Source organism: Lagenorhynchus albirostris, chromosome 14 (genome assembly GCF_949774975.1).
Source record: "Lagenorhynchus albirostris chromosome 14, mLagAlb1.1, whole genome shotgun sequence".
NCBI classification, from domain to species: Eukaryota; Metazoa; Chordata; class Mammalia; order Artiodactyla; family Delphinidae; genus Lagenorhynchus; species Lagenorhynchus albirostris.
The window spans coordinates 73,289,326-73,310,864 of NC_083108.1; positions in this window are offsets into that span (position 1 = coordinate 73,289,326).

Consider the following 21,539-nt stretch of genomic DNA (forward strand, 5'->3'; position numbering starts at 1 on the left):
AATACTCTAAACTGACCCAGAAGGAGTTTCATGTATTGGCCAATCCCCCTGCACCCCACCCTCTTTACAGCACTGACTCCCTAGAAAGGAGGAGGACAGTGGGACCCCAACCAGGGAGAGATTATGTTCTGCAATTAACCATGGTGTGGGGTCCCTTCTTGAAAATGAGGGTGGTGAGAGTGGAGGGAGGAGGTAGGGATAGTTGCCAGTCTGCCTAGGTTTGAATCCCAGCTCTGCTGCTGTGTGACTGAGCAAGTTACTAAATCTCCCTGTACCTCAGTTTCCTCATCTGGAAAATGTGGATGACAATAACATCTACCTTCTGGGGTTGTCTTGGGAATTTAACAAGTCAATATATATAGTCTCTGCTTGGAACAGGCATGAGAGGTGCTCAATAAACATTAGTTATTTTTATTTTGATGGTGGTGATGATGATGATGATGAAATCTCAGAGCTCAACATTCTAAAGAGGGTACTCTTAATCCTTTCCACTCTCTGCCCGCTACCTCACTTCCTTTTGGACTTTACTTAAACATCACCTTCACAGTGAGGCCTTTTCGGATCATCTTATTTAAAATTGCACCCCCCTCCAGAATTCTACTTCTTCCTTCTTTATTTTATTTTTCTCCCTAGCACTTAGCACCATGTGACACATGATTTTACTTATTTATTTCATTTGTTGTCTATCTCCCCTCACTAGAATGTCAGTTCCACCAGCGCAGGAGGATTTGAGTGTTTTATTTATGACAGTAAGCTCAATACACTGTATCCCACAGTGTCGGCACACAGTAAGTGCTCAATAAGTAGTATTTGTTAGATAAATGAGCACTGACAGTGTCAAGCTAATGCTCCTTGCTCTTGTTCGAAACCTGACCCACTCCCCAGGCTGCTGTAACTCATCCTATGGTTCATTAAACAGCAAAAGCAGTAAAAGAAAAAACAATCCCCATATCTTGAAAGGGGTGGGGGACAGTCAGGGAAGGTGTTGAGCCACCAGAGATTTTGGTGATGGGGAAGAAAGTGAAGGTCTTTTATAAAACCAGCTCAGCAGCCTGAGCTTTGTAACCTGATTAGTCGTATTAAGCCTTTGTCGACATCGACATTACCTCAGCCCTGGCTGTGGCAATTGGTGGAGCAGCAGACTTATTCAATATTTAAGAAGACCTGCATTGCAGGAGAAGGGTTTGGGCCATGTGTGGAAGAACAAGCAGCAAATGCTCAGTGACAGTCTCTTAAGTGGTGGATTATTTTTAAAAGGAGAGAAATAAGAGAAGAAAAAGCCCCAAAGTATTCAGCCTCGCCCCTGGCCTTCCTTGGTTTCTGGTAACATATGCTCTGACCCAGAACAAAGATAATGCTGTTGGCAGAAGGGAAACCATGGACCAGGAAATTTGGTCTCCTGGGTTCCGTTTTTCTAGCACTGCACACAGGGGTGGTCCCCAGAGTGTGTGTGGCCCCTAGACCAGCAGCATAACATCACCTGGAACTTAGAAATGCAACTTTTGGGGCTCTGTCCCAGGCTTCCTGAATCAGAAACTCTGGGGCTGGGAAGTGGGCATCGGTCTCCTTTCCTGAGCCCTCCAGGTGACTCTGACGTACATTCAAGTTGAAGGTGCTCTGGCTGGAGGAAAGGGAGGCTGGAGAAAAGGGAGGCTGGAGAGAGTGTGGATCGGGGCACATGGTTCTAAGCTAGTGGTTCTCAGCCCCAGCTGCACATTATAATCACCAGGTGGACTTTCAGAAAGTATGATGTAGGTACCCACCATGAGCATCTTCTTTAGTTGGTTTGGTTGGGGTTCTGGAATCAGCATTATTAATTCCTCTCGTCCCCCACCATGATTCTAGGGTGCAGCCAGGGATGTGACACTTTGTTCTAAGGCAGTCCCTCTGTTTACCACTGATGTGCCTTTGGTGAGTCATCTTAACCTTATGTGCCCTCATTTTTGGCATCTTTAAAGTGGGCCCTAAAACTCCTATCTTACGTGACTTGCAAGGAAATGGTGATGCTTAAGAGGGATGCTATTGTGAAATCTTTGCAGTGTGTTAAAGTGCTATGCAGATAGGAGAGTTGATGAGGGTCTCCCGGGTTCTGTCAGTGCCTTTTGACAGTTCTTGACCACTTCTTTCTGGTTGCCCCATCAGCCCCCCTCATCATCTTGGGGATCTAGGGCCACAGAATGCTCACCCCCCGAGCTTTCTAAAAGATCACTGAGGCTCCTCAGTATGGAGATTACTGTACCTGGGAGAGGAAGGGGCAGCACAAGGTGCAGAAGGCAGAAAAAACAAAAGGACATGAGTATAAGTTCAAACCTTACAGGCTATGGTTGGCAATGAGGACTTTGTATTAGAATTATCATTACTCTGGATTGAGAGCTGCCAGTTACTGAGCATTTAATGTAGGCCAGCACCATGCTGGGAGCACTACGTGTCTGGTTTCAACCAGTTCTTCCATCGGTCCTGAGTAGAAGGTACAATGATAAGCCCTATTTTCTGGACAGGAAAGCGAGGGGCCAAGGTCACAGGCTAGCAAGGGATAGAGCCAGGACCAGCCCTAGTGAAGTGTCTAGATTTAAATACTTCATATCCAATGAGTCCCTAAACTGAACACAGGTTGGTTTCCTAGGAGAGGTGATTATTGAGGAGAGGTTCTGAAGCACCAGATGAAATGACAGTGGTAGGAGTTGAACATCACCTTCTTTCCTCTTGCCTCTAAATCCAGACCCTTAACACAATGCCTCCTGCTGGCTTCAGTTCTAAGTCACAAGAGCTTGGTTTTTCACTCAGGGTTTCTCTGTCCCCAGGTCCCATGAAGCCTTCTTGGGGACACTGTCGTTTCCTTTCTTGATTTTCCTTGCAGCTTGGCCATGCAAAAACCAGACCCAAAACTCAGAAATAACTGCAAAGCTTTAACTCCTCTTTTAGAGAGAAATCACCTTCAAGTTTGCCTTGCTTTCCTGAAGAAGGAGCTGGAAATCAGGGCCAAGGGGACTCAATCCTCACTTGTCCTCAGCTTTGAAAGATGAGGACCATCCTACTCCCTCAAATCAGCCCTCATCAGTGACTCATTTTATTGCAGAAGCTGAGCTGGCAGCCTGGCTGGAGAGGAACCATTTGCAACTACCCCTGGCTCACTGCAAACCTTCCGCCTCTGAGCATGCTCTGCAGAGGCTAGAGATTGAAAATATACTTACCAACCCATTTGCTCCCAGCCCTGGTTTGTTATCTGATTAGGCTCCAGAAGGACTGTGTACTAGATGATTCCTGCAAGTTTTCCATCCCCAGTGAATCCCCAAGTCAATTTGTTCACTCCTGGCTGGTTTCTATTCTTCTGCTTCACCTCATTCTGCCCCAGAATGGTGATGGTGTAGGAATGGGGTTTGAAATGCACCTTTGGTTTTGCATGGGAGAAACTGGCCAGGAAACAAGCCATAATGACAGTACTTTGTATCTCCTTGGCAGTTTTCCTCCCTAATTACCTCTTTGCATCAATTATCTTATTATCTGCCCTTTGCCTCTACCACACTTGAAAAATACAATAGAAAACAGACCAAACTACTAAGCATTTGTCCCACTTAATAGTCCTTATTGTAAGAGGAAAAGTGGAAATGTAGGAGTGCTTGCTGATTAGTCTAGTATTTTATATATATTTACATATAATACATATGTATGTATATATGATATATAACATCATTACATATTATGTATATATTATTTATTTTATATATACAAATAACTTGTATATATGTATGTATGTGTATGTATATATCAATATATACATATCTATACATATATAGGGGGAGAGAGAGAGAGTTGATGATCATTATTTGTAGTAGTTATGTTCTGTGAAGCACCATGATCACTGAATTAGCAAATACTCAACCATTGCTCCCAGGGGAAATACAGGGTTAGGTTCCTGCAAGCTTCTGGTCACACTGCATCAACCAGTCCATACATATCCATGTTTTATGTGTTTCTGTAAAAAAAACCTTATGTAATACTGATGGCAAACCTAACTCAAACTAATTCAAGTGATACAAAGGGACATCTACTGGCCAATGTAATCAAAGAGTCCAAATCACAGCTGAGGCGTGACTGGATCCCGTGGCTCTAGGACTGAGTTCTAACCATCTCTTAATTCTGCTTTCCTTTGGGGTAGCCTCACTAGCAGGCAGGCTTTCTCCACCTGGTCGAACCTCACCAAGTCCAAGTTTGTATTTTCCCATCTTCAGCCCAGTAAGGAAAAAAACAGAGAATCTCCCTCCTAAGATGTTCCAACAAAAGTTGCAGAATTGAGTCTAATTGTCTTGTATTGGGTAACTAAAACAACTTTGAACCAGAAGAGGGGAATATGCTGATTGCCCATACCAGGGTCACGTGACTGCCCCATAGCTGGTAGTTGAGGTCAGCTCCATCAGAACCCCATGGATAAGATAGGAAAAGGATGGTTCACTAAAAGAAAATTGGAGCATTGATAACAGGAGAAGTTCCATTCCTCCATGGAATTTTCAGTCTTGTGGATGATGATTTCTGTGAACTATGGGAGGCTAAGCCCTGAGTTTCTGAACTCCAAGTACATTAAAATTTCAGAGAAGAGAGGGCTCAGGTGACTGTAGAAGGCATTATGGGACGGTGAGGGTTGAACTGGGATTTGAGGTGTTAAGTGGAGGAGCAGGAACATTTCAGGGGATGAAAAAGGCTTCTCAACACCGTACCATCCTGGTAGCTTCTGCTGCATGAACCTCAGGGAGAAAAGTGTGAGTCACATCATAAGAGGATGGTGGATCCCAACTTTTAGGAAATGCATCAATTACTGGTTTCATTCCTACACACACACACACACACACACAGAGAGAGAGAGAGAGAGAGAGAGAGAGACACACTTCCATATATTTACTAAAACGGGGAGTAAAGTACATGTGCTGCTGTCTATGGTCTTGAACCATAGCTTTGGCCAAATCTCTGCTGACATCTCCCCAACTTTTCTGAGGAATGAGGGCTTCTAGTTTGTTGCTGCTGTTGTTTTCTGTCTCCATGAAAAATATGTGCTGTTGACACTGCCTGTGTCAGTCAGGATCCCAGCAGGAAACAGATGGCAATTCAAACTGTAATTTGAGGACAGTTTTTAAGAGGAAAAAAGCATGAGCAGGATTAAGGAAAACCAGCCATGGTTAGTGAAGTACCCTGGGGCTAAGAATAATGGGGAGCTGTTACCACCCCTAGTTCTGAAGGGGGAGATAAATAGAATTACCAGAATCATGTGAGAGCTGGAGATGTAGTTATAGGCCAGGGCCTTCTGACCAGAGATGTGACCTTTGTCAAGGGAGGCAGCCCTTGACTGCCCATGACAACACTGCAGAAAGGGAGCCCTGACCTCACTCTCCTACCTCCATCCAGTCTCCCCTAGTGCTCTCCATGAGAAAAATCAGAATGGAAGCCAGAGGACAAGGGAGTTGTTTGAAGTAATATATACAAGTCAGCCTTCCACAGAGTAGAAAAGCGTGGGTAGTAGATGTGGAGGGGCAAGCAAAAGACATGGCACACTACCAGTATCAGTTAGCTATTGCTGCAAAACAAATCAGTCCCAAAGTTAGTGGATTAACACACAACCATTTATTTACTTGTAATTCTGCAATTTGGGCTAGAATCAGTTTGGTGGTACTTCTGTAGGTCTTGCCTGGGGTCACTCATATGGCTACAGTCATCTGGAGGCTTGATAGCTATATAGTACAAGATGGTCTCACTCACCTATCTGTTGATTATCTGGGCTCTTAGCTGGGAGCCTTAGTTTTCTTCCATGTAAGTGGACTGGATTTCTAACATGGTGGTAGGAACACTCCAGAGGGTAAGTCCCAATAGGCAAGCACTTATCAAGCCTCTGTTTGTGTCATATTTATTGACTTCCCATTGGTGAAAGAAAGTCACATGCTAAACCCGGAGTTAATGTGGGAGGGACTACACAATGTGGAGGCATGTTCATTGAGGACATCATTCCAACAGGCTACCGTGCTGCCGCAGTACAGATAGAATCATTGCCAGTATTTTACATTTTTGCTGCTGGCTTCATATCCTTTTGCCAGCTCATGCAAGTTCCTATTAAAAAAATGATTCTGGAAAGTGGATGTTGAGAGGGTGTGTGTGTCCATGTCTGCCCCAGTGCAATATAGATATTTCACTTACTAGAGTGAGAAGAGAAACTAGACCAGCTTCAGATGTAGTTTTGATATAATGTCTCTTGAGAAGGTCTTAAATCAGGGAATAGACGGTGGCTTATCTGGTGTAGCTTAAGGTAGGGTGTATGTGTGTGTGGTGTAATACATGTATGGTGTATGTATATCTCTGACATCTGGAATTTGAATACTGGCTCATTGTTTGTGACTTTGGGCTAATACCTAACCTCTCTCTGCTTCAGTTTCTTGGTATAAAATGGGGCTAATGATTGAGCTGAGGATTAAGTTAGGTAATACTGTGTTAAGTACCAACATGTGGAAAGCACTTAGCACTGTGCCTGAAACAGGATGAAGGTTCTATATTTATTAAGGGTTCAGTGAAGAAGGATGGGGAGGAGGAAGAAGACGGTAGGGGGTGATTTAAAGTCAATCAGGACTGTGTTTAAAGAAACCCTACTTCTTACTGGTTCTGATTCAGTCTTGGGGAAAGCCAGTGAACCTTTATAAACATCAATTTTTCTATCTGTAAAACGGACTCAGTGGTGTCTCTTTGCAAGTGTTGTATGAGCCAATGTATGTAAATCACTTAGTGTGGTGCCTGGCACACAGTAGATGGTAAATACCATTATAGCTGTTATTCTCAGCCTTTATATCCTGGAGATGTGACAAGGGTAACGTACTTCTCTCTATTTAATTCTAACCATGTACCAGACACTCTTCTAAGCACTTTACAAGTATTAACTCATTTAATCCTTTAACATCTCTATGAAGTAGATACTATTATCACTATTATTATGAAGTTTTTCATACGAGGAAACTGAGGCACAGAGAGGTTTAGTAATTGTCCTAACATCCTACGGCTAGAAAGAGGCAGAGCTGTAATTTGAACTCTGGCCGCTCAGCACTTTTCAGCCTCTGCACTCCCCTGCCTCCAGTGATGAGGGACATAGCGCCCACCTGCCTGGTCATTGTGAAGACCGAGGGCTTTGTAAATTGCAGAGTGCTCCATCCATACTTAATGTTCTGATGGCTGCTTTCATGGGGACATAGGGAGAGGAACAGGAACTTTGAGGTTCATTCATGTTCTCCAGCCGGCACTGACCAAGATTCATTTTTCTGCTGCTTTCCCCCACCTGGTGTCAGGAGGACCTGGGCGGGAGAGAGGAAGGGATGGAGCCCAGTCTTCAAGATTTATTATTCATGGGAACTTCCTGATGTGGTCTCAGATTTCTTAGAATCCACATCCCAGGAAAGTAGCCATGACTGGACTGTATGAGGCAAGAAGTATCCTTCCTGGCTAGAGACCCTGTAACCTATGTTATTTTGGAGGGTGGGGTTCTGCAAGAGCCCCTGGGTGACACCTAGTGAGGGTTTACCTTGCGCCAGAACTAGCCTTGATACTCTCGGATGCTGTATTTTCCACTCCAACCTCTCAACAACCCTATGAAGTAGGTGCTGTTACAGCCCCCATTTTACAGACAAGAAAATCGACGCTCTGAAATGTTAAGTATCTTGCCCAGGCTCACCCAGCTTGAGTTTAGCTGGGGGTTGAATCCAGGTGTATGTGACTCCAAAGCCTGAGCTCTTGACGGAAGATTCTGTCATGACATTTGTACCATGGGTGAAAGTGAGGGTGGTGTGCGTGTGTGTGTGTGTTTTGGAGCTGAAGGTGCTTGGGGTGTAGGTGAAGTGGGTATGGGAGTGACTGGCGTAGATGTGGGTGTGTTGTGGGTGGGATGGTGCTGGGGGAGAGGTGAGCAGAAGCATGTGGAGTGTGTGGCGGACGGCGTGTGGACGTGTAGTGTGAGTGTAGGTGGGAATGAGGGCATGAGGACGTGTTGTCAGTGGGAATGGGCAAGTGTAGGTGTGTGGTGTGGGTGGGTAGGAATGGGGCTGAAGCAGGTGTGTGTGTGTGTGTGTGTGTGTGTGTTGAGGTGAGAAGACAAAGCTCTTCCCTGGGCTCTAATTGCCTCTTCTTCCAAGGATGAAGTGAAATATGCATTTTCCCAGGATAGGGAGCATCTAAGGCCAGAGTACTTATTCTTTCTGTCTGGTAACCAGAAACTGGCTCTGCTTGCTTGGTAAGAGAGCCAGACCAAGTCAAAGATGAAGAGCTTTGCCTGCATATGAGAGGAGAGTCTGTGAGCTTGAACCATTCCTTTCCAAATGCAGAAAGAGGCCATCTCAGAAAAGCATATTGCCCTTTTTACAACAGCCCCAATGAGTAGTTTTTCTGTTCGTGCTTGATTACCTCCAGTGAATGGGAACGCATTACTTCTCAAAGTAGCATATCCTCCTTTTGATACCTCTGATGGTTAGAGAGCTGTTCTTTACCTTAAGCCAGACTTTCTCTTACTGTACCTTTCACATTTTGGTGCCGGGTCTGACCAGGCAGCTTATATGAGTGGCTGTCCAGAGTAGTGGTCAAGAGTGTTGGTATTAAGGGGAGATACACCGGGATTTATACCCTGGTTGGCTCCACCATTCCTGGCTGGGACCTTGGGCATATTAAGGCACCCTTCTGAGTCTCAGGAGTGGAAATAACCTCATAGGCTGGTGTTGAGGATGAAATGAGGTGGTATATGGAAATTGCGCACCTGAAGGCTTGTGATGTTAATTTCTGTGCTACCCTGCCTTTGCTAAGTATAGACCCTCAGGGCAGGAGAGTGAGTTGGTCAAGAGCACAGGCTCTGGAACCACACTGCCAGGATTCTAAATGTGGCCCCATCATTTACTAGCTGTGTGACCTGGGAGAAGCTACCCAACCTCTCTGTACTCCAGGTGTATCACCTGTGAAAAGGGAATAGTCATTGTTTATTAGATCATTGTGAGGGTTGGGTGATTCAGTAGCCAGAACAGTGCCTGGTATATAGAAAGCACTCAGAAATTGATCACATACCCAAAGGAGTAAATGAAGAGAGTTTAATTAAGAGACTATTTATAGTCATGTGAAGGAACCAACAAGGTCAAGGGAAACCAGGGTGCTGAAACACCCCAGCATCCATCAAAGGAAGCCATCACCATCTCCAGGCCTGGAGAGGCAGGAGAAGGAACAGTTATGGACCCAGAAGAGAAAGGGTTATATGAAGAGGTCCTCCTGATGAGAGTTACCACCTTTAGTGTAGGGCCCCAGCCACCCCGTGGTGACCACCACGAGGGGTCCAGGGAAGAAGTACCCCAGCCGCTTGCTCTTTCTTCCCTCCAATCATCTGCAATCCCTCCAATTAGACAAATCCAACCAGAAACCAGAGGGTAAGGGAACCACTGATGCTGTCCACACAGGCCAACCTCCCAGGGCACAGAGTAGGGTGGAAGGGTGAATAGATCTGGAGAGTGAATGGAAGATACTCAGCAAAGCTATTTTTTATTATTAGTTTGGCACGATGATGCCACTTTTTAAAACCATATTTGCCATATAAAACCAGCATATGCTTAACCAAATATTATATTATTTGCACCAACAGTCAAGATAGCAGGTGTCTCTCTCCCACCTGCAAGAGGGAGGGGATATGGGGGTATGTGTATACGTATAGCTGATTCACTTTGTTATACAGCAGAAACTAACACACCATTGTAAAGCAATTATACTCCAATAAAGATGTTAAAAAAAAAAAAAGATAGCAGGGTGGTCCGAAGGCTCATTTATATAAGACCCAGGTCCAGGAATATCTTTGGATATTCCACCTGCTACCAAGTGACCCTGGCAAGCCAGGGCCTCAGTTTCCTTATCTGTAAAATGGGAATGCTACATCTCCCATCTGTGATTTGTGAAAATGCTCCTCAGATGAGAGGATGCTGTTTTCTTAAGGGGTAAATGCCCCTCTCTACCCTGAGTATTTCATCCCTGAGGCAGAGAAGGGATCAGGGTGACACCTGTGGTCTCTGTGGCATGAGGATAGTTAGGGCTGCAGATAAGTCAGTTCCAACTGAGTTTTAATCAGAATGAGTGTCACTGCAACTTGACCCTGGGTGGCAGCTGGAGGCCATTAAGCTAAATGACTTGTTTTAATACTCAGACCTGTCTAATCACATTTTCTTGTTTGGAGCCGAGTGTGTCTGTGCATGGGTGCTCAAGTGCAGAAATAAACCTGAGCTTTTCCTCTTCTCCTTACTCACCACAATGTGGTTGGAGCAGAGATAAGCTCCATAAGCAACACAACAAAGGCAAGCTTCCACTTTATCAAGGAATCAGGTAATTGGCTGGACTGTGCAGGGAGCCCTGAAGAGTGTTCTGTTAACAGTGTCTGCCTTTGCGTTTTTTTGTTCAGTAGTTGGGTCTGTAGACTCAGGGCTCAGAGGGATTCATAACCCAGGGGAAGAAGGAAATGTTGAGGGTACCCCTGTCCAGCAAGAGACGTTCTCCCCAGGAAGATCAATTCTAGATGCTCTGCCTTGCCTTCAGTGTGTGTCATGTGTTTTCCACTGTGGACTCATTTCGAATGCATGCACTGTTGTGACTTACTCGCTGTGTGTCCTTGGAAAAATGACCTTACCTCTCTGGGCTTCAGTTTCCTGATCTGTAAGGCTGGGTAATAAAAGGTCTTATTTTCTAGGATGGTTACGAAGATCCAACAAGATGTTGCACGTGAAACACTTAGTGCAGTTTCTGGCCCCTAATGAGCACAGACAGGATGGGTTAGGTTGTGCTGTGGTAACAAACAATTCTCAAAGTTTCAGGGACTGAAACAACAGAGATTTGTTGCTCACTCATGCTCCCTGGATATGGTGGGTTAGCAGGGGGTGTCTGCTCTGCATTTGTCCTCACACAGGGACCCAGACTGAGTGGGGATGGGGCTTCATCTTCATTCATCCATGATTGTCAAGACAGGAAAAAGGGGAAGTGCTAAAGTGGGCACCAGCTTTAGAGTTTCCACCTGGAAACTTTTATTGGCCAAACAGGTCATGTGACCACTCCCAGCTTTCCATGGAGAGGGAAGGGCAGTCCTATTACATGGTGGAAAGCCAGAAATATTTAGTTATCAGCACTAATGACAACCATAGCACTATCAAATGACCCTTGCTTTAGTACAGTTATATTGTCATTATCATAATAACAGAATATGTTTTGTTGTTGTTTTTATTTCTGTCATTCATCATTATCATGCTTCATGTACTTAATCTAGCTTCAAGAATCCTGAAACATTTCCCTCTAGTGCCGAAGTCGGGTTCCCATCTCTTTAAGAAAACATACCTGAGATTATTATTAATAATAACATAAATTAATAATAGCTCCCACTTGGCCCCAGACCAAGGACTTCACATATATCATCTCATTTAATCCTCACAGTTCTCTTTAGAGATAGGTCCTATTATTGTCCCCACTCTACAGATGACGAAACTGAGGCTCAGGAAGGTGAATTCACTTGTTGGACTCATAAATGGCAGAATGGACTTGGCCCCCAAATCCATACCCTAAGTTGCCTTGCTGAACTGTCTGCTAAGAATATGTTGTCTTAGACTCTGGATCTTTAAATGGGGAAGCAGTGGTTGTCTGGGTGGAGAGTGCTGGAGATACTATGCATGATCATTGTTGAAACCCACAGAAACAGGGGTTCATCACTGGGACCCATCCACTCTTTTCTGTCCTGTTTTCCCCTCTTCTCAGCCCTGCAATCACCCCAGGCTCCATCCTCATGAATTTCTCCATTCCCTAAATATTCCACATCCATTGAAGCCTCTGAGCCTTTGCTCACTCAGTTCCCTCATCCTTTCCTCCATCCTTCATGTTTTGCACACCCCAGCTCATCCTTCAGGGACCAGCCCCAATATTCCCCTTTTTGGGAACACCCACCCCACCCCCACCCCCACCCCCAGGCAGAGCCAATCCCATAATCTGTCTGCTCCCATGGCATTTTGTACATTAATAAATCTAAACCTTTTCTACACACACACACACACACACACACACACACACACACACACACACACACACACACACACACACACACACTCACACTCACAATACAGTCCTTTTAGAGGAGGGAAGAAATTATTCTTTGTTTTTTTTTTTTGTTTTTTTTTTTTGCGGTATGCAGCCTCCCACTGCTGTGGCCTCTCCTGTTGCAGAGCACAGGCTCCGGACGCGCAGGCCCAGCGGCCATGGCTCACGGGCCCAGCCGCTCCGCGGCATGTGGGATCTTCCCAGACCGGGGCACGAACCCGCGTCCCCTGCATCGGCAGGCGGACTCTGAACCACTGTGCCACCAGGGAAGCCCTATTCTTTGTTTTTAATTAATGCCAGCTCTCTCATCCCAACTTTTTATACTGCCACCTCATTTGTCTTATTAAGTACTTAGTTTTGCTTTTAATAGTGCTGTTTATTTTCACTGAATTTTAATTGTCAGTGCAGGGTCTCAGCAGACCTTGGTGAGGGTGCTTTACAAATGTTTCTTGTCCTCCTGCACCACCTCAGCTTTAGTGGCAGTGTCTCTGAGGTAAAGTAGGCGGGGATTCTGGGGGTGGCTGAAGGCAGGTGTGTTTTTTTTCCATACCTCAGCCAGTTCTGGTTGCCTTTGAGATTCCTGTTTGCTTCAAGGTAGCTGGTCTATGAAGACACATAGAGCTTAGGAGCGTTGCAATGGCAGAAATTCAATTCAAATTTGACTTCAGGAGAAAAAATAGGAACATATTGGCTCGTATGTTCAACATATGGTACCAAAAAGACCAGGATTGATTCAGATGTGGCTGGATCCAGCATTGTCATCAGGAATCAGTCCCTCTCCATCTCTCAGCTCTACTTTCATCCCTTCACAGACCTTTGCCATTTGGTGGCAAAAGTGACCAGTAGCAGCTCCAGGCTTCTGTTCTACCAGTTTAGCAATCCCATTGGAAAAAGGGTGCTTCTTTCCATATAGTTCCAGCAAAAATCTTAGGGCATGCCTTCATTGGTCCACATTGGGACATGTGCCTATCCCTGAACCCATGGGGCATCATACATTGATTGATCAGAGGTGGATCATTGGCCCACCTCTAGGGACCAGGTTTGGGTGCCCCCTCATCTGAGTCACACAAATTGATACTGAGAGAGGGATGGTTTCCCAAAGGAAAATTGGGGTGCTGTTACTCAAAAAAAGAAGGGATAAGTGCTGGACAGGCAAAAAACAAGAAATATCTACCCCAGGTGTCCACTGCAGTGTCTCACTCAGGCCTAAACAAACACCTGGAATTTAGACATTTGTTTTCCTCCCCAGCCCCACCCTCAAATAACACTAACAGGGGGCTTCCCTGGTGGCGCAGTGGTTGAGAGTCTGCCTGCTGAAGCAGCGGACACTGGTTCATGCCCCGGTCCGGGAAGATCCCACATGCCGCGGAGCGGCTGGGTCCGTGAGCCATGGCCGCTGAGCCTGCACGTCCGGAGCCTGTGCTCCGCAACGGGAGAGGCCACAACAGTGAGAGGCCCGCATACCACAAAAAAACAAAACAAAACAAAACAAAACAACACTAACAATGACCTCCTTGCATAATACTTAAAAAGCATTTTATATTACCAGGCCCCTGCACATGTGTTAACCCTTCAGCTCTTCCCAACAACCCTTTGAAGTTGGCATGACAAAGATGGGAATTTTTATGTCCTTATTTTACAGATGCAAAAACTGAGGCCCAGAATGACTAAGTGATGTGCCAGGAAATGAATAGTGGAGCTAAGGTTGGATCCCAGGACTCTGGGTCCAAGGCCAGCAGTTGTTCTACAACAATGGGCTGTACTATCAGCCAGCTTTTGCTGCATAACAAACAAAGCACCCCACAGTGGTTTAGAACAACAGCCTTTTTTTTTTTTTTTTGATGTGGACCATTTTTAAAGTCTTTATTGAATTTGTTACAACATTGCTTCTGTTTTATGTTTTGGTTTTTTGGCTACGAGGCATGTGGGATCTTAGCTCCCCGACCAGGGATCAAACCCGCACCCCCTGCATTGGAAGGCGAAGTCTTAACCACTGGACTGCCAGGGAAGTCTCATAAGCCATTTATTTATCTCAAGATTGTTTAAGTCAGTGACTGGGTTGAGTTCAGCTGGGCAGTTCTTCTGGTCTAGGCCGGACTTGGATGATCTTGGCTGGGCTTGTTCACATCTGTGGTCAGCCTGTATGTTGGCTGGGCCTGGCTAGTTTATGATGGGGCCCCCCGACAAATGTGGCCTCTGTAAACTGCCAAAGTTGCAGAGCAGTGTGGGATGAGCTCTGTGCCTCCCTTAAAAACCCATAAGATGGGGACTGTCCTATGGGATTTCTTGAAGGCTCATGGCAGGAACCATCTGTTATTGCTATATGGTGATGGGAGACCCATAGGGAGGTGACAGTAAATTTGCTCTGTTTCAAGGCCAGGAGCACAGAGGTGCCTTCATCTCGAGCATCTCTCAGACCTGTCTCTGTCCTTGTCTTGGATGCCTGCCAGCTCAGCATGGAAGGAGTCAGGCCTTGTCATTCTAGCTTTGGCCTGCTTCAGTGGAGGCTGGGGATGTCCCATCTGGCTCTCGGAGCAAAGAGAAGCTAGCAGCAGCCTGCACCCTCTGGATGTAGCTGGACCTGTAAGGGATGCTGGGGCTCTGAGAGAGGGAGCTGGAATGGCAAGGCTTGCAGGCGTGTGGAGGGGCACTCAGCTCTATCAGTAGTAGGCAAGGCAGGAGACCACCATCTTTCTCTTTGCTGAACCAAGTGTTCTTGCCATGGCAAATGTGTATAGGAACACTTAGTGCCTGGCAAGTGGTCAAAGCTGGATGCATGGTTGAGGCAGAATAGAATATATTCAGTTCACTTCTCAAAGCCCTTCTGTGGCTCCTACATCACTCAGAGTAGAAGCTTAAATGGTCCTAATGATCTGATGTCCCTTACCACCCCCACTGCTGCTTCATCTCCCACTTACCTCCCCCTTGCTCACTCTACTCCAGCCACTCTGCACTCCTTGTCATTTCTTCAACTAACCAAGCACATACTCACCCCAGAGCCTTTGCACTTGCTTTCCCCCCCAACTTAGAATGCTCTGCCTCAGATATCCACGTGGCTCAGTCCGTTAACCCACTTCAGTCAGGTCTTTGCTCAAATATCATTACTCAGTGAGCCCCCATCTGACCACGACCAGCTTTTTTGTTTGTGTGTTTTGTTTTGTTTTGTGTTTGCCGAGGCTTGCAGCTTACGGGATCTTAGTTCCCCAACCAGGGATTGAACCCGGCCCCCCTGGTGGCGAGAGCTCCGAGTCCTAACCACTGGACCACCAGGGAATTCCTTGACCACCTACTTAAAATCAAACTTCCCTCTCAATCACTGATCCTCCTTCCCTGTTTTTCTCTAAAGCACTCATCACCAGCTAACATGCTTTATATTTGACTTACTGTTTCCCCACTAGAAGCTAAGCTCCCTGAGGACAACGATTTTCCTTTTTTATTTGTTTTAATGCTGTATCCCCAGTGTCTAGAACAGTGTCTGGCACATAGTAATAGATGTTCTATAAATATTTTTTTTATTCTTCCCATTTCTCAAGAGAAGCTGGTAAACTGTATTATTAATTAAATTCCGTGCTTTTAAAATATTGGCTTAATTTTCCTTTTAAAAAATACTGCTTGGGCCAAACAAAAACATAATTTCAGCCTGGATGCTGTTCGTGGAGGCCCCCCAACCCTACTCCACCCTTGTTTGGTGCCCTTGGCGTAAGCTGCATTTCTCACGCCGTCAGACAGTCCAGGTGATTTTTTTCCAGGTTCTTTTTTTTTTTTTTTTAAACATCTTTATTGGAGTATAATTACTTTACAATGGTGTGTTAGTTTCTGCTTTATAACAGAGTGAATCAGTTATACATATACATATGTTCCCATATCTCTTCCCTCTTGCGTCTCCCTCCCTCCCACCCTCCCTATCCCACCCCTCTAGGTGGTCACAAAGCACCGAGCTGATCTCCCTGTGCTATGCGGCTGCTTCCCACTAGCTATCTATTTTACATTTGGTAGTGTATATATGTCCATGCCACTCTCTCACTTTGTCACAGCTTACCCTTCCCCCTCCCCATATCCTCAAGTCCATTCTCTAGTAGGTCTGTGTTTTTATTCCCGTCTTACCCCTGGGTTCTTCATGACCTTTTTTTTTTTTCCTTAGATTCCATATATATGTGTTAGCATACGGTATTTGTTTTTCTCTTTCTGACTTACTTCACTCTGTATGACAGACTCTAGGTCCATCCACCTCACTACAAATAACTCAATTTCATTTCTTTTATGGCTGAGTAATATTCCATTGTATATATGTGCCACATCTTCTTTTCCAGGTTCTTAATTGAGCAGAGGTAGGCTGGACTCAGGAGAGGAGGGAAGGGGCAGGAAAAAAGACAGAGGGACGGAACTGACAGGGCACCGTCCGAGCTGGTGGCTGCAGGCTCTGCTGTGAAGCATCTGGTTTAATTCCAACACTGTGGGGCTGGGAGGCTGACTGTGGCATTGAACTCTACGCAGACAGCTGCAGCTCACACTGGTTCCCTGCAGCACCCTGAAGTACTGCGTATGGCCCCTGCCAGCCCAGCCCAGGCCCACCGTGTCACTCTTAGACACCTGCTGTGGCTCTGAAGCTAAATGGATTTTCAGGGTTGTTTTTTCAGTTCAACTAAAACCAGCAGAAGACCTTGGAGGTTCTGGGGGATGGAGGCACCGTTCCTTAACAAACTGTGCTAAAGGGAGTCAGGGGAGAAGTACGTAGAACAAAATGTAGAGGGAGAAAGGCAGGGTTCTGGAATCTGGCTTTTCTGGGCTTGGGACAGGGTCTTCGTGTTATTTTAGGATGCAGGTGGCATAAAGATTAGTACCAAGCTGTGGAGGTGGGCAGATCTGGGATAAGGCCTGGCTCTGTGACTTACATGCAGATTTATTGAGTGCCCACTGCACTCATGGAGCTCTGTGACTTGTGTGAAGATTTATTGAGCATCTACTATATACCACACTCAGGACTGGCTGCAAAGTGAAAAATGCAGGGCCCCTTGTTCAAATATTATAAAGAATTTCAAGATGATGACAGCAGAGCATTAAGCCAAGTGTGGGCCTATCTAAGTACAGGGAGGGTCCTTCTAAGCTTAGGGTCCTTCTATGCATGGGGCCCTGTGCACCAGTATAGGTCACAGGGCCATGAAGCTAGCCCTGCATGCACTGGAGTTACAACTGTTGAACAAATACAGACCCGGGCCCTGCTCTCATGGATCTTACAGAATAGGTGGGGAGACAAACAGCGAATAAGTAAAAAATAATAATTGCAAATCACAATAACTATTATAAAGGAAACAAACAGGATGCAGTGAGAGTAAGTAAGGGGTAAGAGGAGGTGACTTAGAGAGTATAGTCAGGGAAGGCTTCTTGGAGGAGGTGACGTTTGAGCAGAGACCAGCAGAGTGTGAGCAGAAACCAGCCATGAGAGAGTGAGAGGAAGATGCTATCAGTTCAGAGAAACAGCAGAGGCAAAAGCCTGGCAGCTGGAAAAGCCAGCGTGTCTGGAGCACGGTCCAAGATATACAAGAGTAGCAGACAGAGGGTCATGACAGCTTTTTGAGGTCACGGAGAGAGCCTTAAATCTTATATGCAATGGACAGCCATTGAAGCACTTTATTATTTATCTTTTAAATAAGTCACTTATTTTTGAATAGCCAACATATCCACATGGTTGCAAATACAAAGGGGTATCATGTGAAAATTCTTCCCATCTCAGTCCCAGCCTTCCAGTTTCCCTGCATAGAGGCAAACAATGTTGTCCATTTCTTGTGTGTTCTTTGCAGAGAACTTTATGCAGATACAACCCAAAATCACATGCACATATCCTACTTGCCCTTGTGCACACAGATGGTGTTGTTCTGGAATATTGTTCTACATCTTGGCCTTTCCACTAGACAGTTAATCTTGGTGATCAATCCATATCCGTCATAAAGCATCTCATTATTCTTTACAGCTGTGCAGTCCTCCACCGTACAGATGCACCAACATCCAGCTAGCCAGTGCTTGTTATTTGGCATTTAGATTGCTTCATTGACTAAAGCAGGTCATTGGGAAGCCCACTTAAACTCTCTGTGATTCAGTTACTCATCTGTGAAATGGAATAAGAAGAACATCTACCTTCTAAGGCTATTGTGAGGATTAAATGAGATAAAACCTGAAAGGCACTTAGCAGGTACCAAGCCCTTGATATTTGAACTAGCGATTGTTGCTGTTGTTGCTTTCATTCCTAAAAGCAGACTGTTCCTTGGGGCTCACACCCAGGCTGTGGGGGACCCTGTGCCCAGGAAAGACCTGAGCCTCTGGCTTCCAGGGGAGGCAATTATTTTATGCTTTCTGAACTTGCAGCTGCAGCACTAGATTTAAGCCAGGACTTTGACTCTGGTGGAGCCGAAGCATGTGATCTCTCAGAGTCTCCAGGCAGGGGTCTGGGTGGGCAGGTCTCTGTTCGTTGCTGAGGCTGAGGTGGGAATGCAGCTAGGAGCCAATGGCCATCAAACACTTGTCAGAACCCGACAATCTGAAGTCCAGGGAGGAGTGTCCTACAGGTGTGAACACAGTGGTGCGTAAGCACCTGGGCTTTGGAGACAGAGTTCAAGGACTGGCTCTGCTACTTGGTAGCTGTGTGATTTTGAGCAGGTGGCTTAACCGCTCTGGGTCTCAGCTTTCTTGCCTGTAAAATGAGGATAACACCACTTACCTAGGAGTAAGAGTATAAGGATAAAAGTTTCATTATTTAATGAAGCTATGGAATTTGGCACATAGTAGATGCCCAAGAAATGTTAGTCCTTACTGTCGGATAAACTATGATCTAGGAGAAGTAGGAAAAGGGAGTTACCACTCTACAAGTGCTTACTGTGCATCAGGGACCGTGGAGGTGCTTAAACTCATCATCTCAATGACCCCAAGGTTCTGCTGCGGTCCTAGGGCTGGAACACACATTTACCTCACACACACACCTCTACCTCTGCTCCTGGGACCAATGGTTGGTTTCCCTCTGCTGGTCCTCCCTGGCTTCCTGTCCATTATGGTGATGCTTTCTCTGTAGTGGGCAATGAGAAAGATGGGATGATCTGAAAATGTCAGGGGCTCACCATTGGGCTTCCTCCGTTTCTATTAACTCACCCTTAAACTTGAGATCTTGGCTGGACTTCATGGAGTATTATTTGCAGGCAGGCAGGGGATATGTTAGGATCCAGCTCTGTCAGATTGGAAATGGTTAAGCAGCTTGCCTGGGGTGACATAATGAGCTCTGGGACCAGAGCCCCGCTTTCCTAAGATTCTCCCCTCTACTTTCACATGAAGTCAAGTTCTCTGGAAGCAGAACCTGAGACAGGTTTTTTAAAAAAATTTTATTGAAGTATAGTTGATTTGCAATGTTGTGTTAATTTCTGCTGTAAAGTGACTCAGTTATACATATATGTATATTTTTTCATATTCTTTTCCATTATAGCTTATCACAGGATATTGAATATAGTTCCATGTGCTATACAGTAGGACCTTGTTGTTTATCCAGTTCTATATATAATAGTTTGCATCTGCTAATCCCAAACTCCCAATACTTCCCTCCCCCACCCCGCTCCCCCTTGGCAACCACAAATCTGTTCTCTGTGAGTCTGTTTTTGTTCCTTAGATATGTTCATTTGTGTCATATTTTAGATTTCACATATAAGTGATATCATATGGTATTTCTCTTTCTCTTTCTGACTTATTCGCTTAGTATGATAATCTCTAGGTCCATCCATGATGCTGCAAATGGCATTATTTCATTCTTTCTTATGGCCGAGTGATATTCCATTGTATATATATACCACATCTTCTTTATCCATTCATCTGTCAGTGGACACTTAGGCTGTTTCCATGTCTTGGCTATTGTAAGTAGTGCTGCTGTGAACACTTGGGTGTATGTATCTTTTCAAATTAGAGGTTTGTCCGGATATATGCCCAGGAGTAGAATTGCTGGATCATATGGTAACTCTATTTTTAGTTTTTTGAGGAACCTCCATACTGTTTTCCATAGTGGCTGCACCAATTTATATTCCTGTCAACAGTGTAAGAGGGTCCCCCTGTCAGTTAGTCATGGCCCTGGGCTGCTCCCTGCGGTGGGGGTAGCTTCTTAGATATCTCTGGACAAGGCAGCTGCTCTCTTTGGCTGAGGGCAATGCTCTGTAAAATGGGGCTACTATAAGCCCCTAGTTGCTAACACTCCTAGAGGCTGGGGGTGGGGTGGGAGCACCACCTGTAAAGGGCATCAACAATTTCTGCTATACCCACTCACCTCCACCTGCATCTCCACCCCCAGCTGAGATGTGGACCCATGACCTTCTTTCTCTGGGCTGTTACTCCAGTTGTTCAAATAGCCTTGATTACTCAGGCTTCCCTCTCCAGGCCCAGGCTGCTTGACCGGGACAATGAGCCCATCCTGGGATGTTACACTCTGAGAGGCCTGGGTGGCAAAGCTGAAATAACCAATGCTGTCCAGGGTGGCTTCTGGCCTGGAGGGACAGAGCTGGGTGGTTTCCATGGGGCGGCCAGCCAGTGAGTTTGGACTTTGCAGGCAGAATTTTAACAGGAAATGAGCTCCCGGTATGCCTGGCTGAATGCAGGAGAGGGTGGGCAAGCCACATTCTGCCTTGAGGGCAACAGAATTTGGAGATCAGAGTTCCTGGGAGGGGACAGTGTATTCCTTGTCCCAGCTCCCCCCGCCAGCCGCCACCTCCTGGGATCCTCCAAGGTCAGTGCTGCCTCTCTGCTTCAAAGCAGGAGGCAAGGCAATCAAATGAACGTTCGCTGTCCAGACCAAGGGCAGCTGAGGACGCTCATTACCGGGAACTGAAGCTCTCAGTACCAGCAGGGGCCAGGGGTTCCCAGGGGGCCCAGGGCAGCCTCATTCAGCTCTTGGCACAGGCAATAATGAGACGTTAAGGTTCTCTTCAGCAGATTTCCTTCACAACAGGAGTCATCTCTCCTTTCTTTCTGTTTTCAAAATGGAAACAATGAAATGGTCGTATTAATCTGGGAAGATTATGTTAACCACCCGGGAGCAGATGAAATGGCTTTTCTCTAAGGGGCCTTTCCTTCCCTGTGTCCAACCATCAGCCCCCCGATCCCTGGCTTCACCCACACGAAGATTTAATAATTGCACTGGCTGTAGAATAGGAAAGAGAGTTCTCTCCCTGTTCACCTCCCAACTGCTCATCTATTCAGCTTCCTAGGAAAAAACACTGTGTTGTACCAAGACCTTCAGGGAAATCAGAACCCACTGGACACAGTAACCTACCTTCTAAGGCTTTTTTAAAAAATAAATTAAATGTGATCTCCATGGTCTCTTTCCCCTTATTCTTTTTAGAGATTTATTTATTATTTACTTATCTTATTATTATTATTTTTGGCTGTGTTGGGTCTTAGTTGCGGCATGC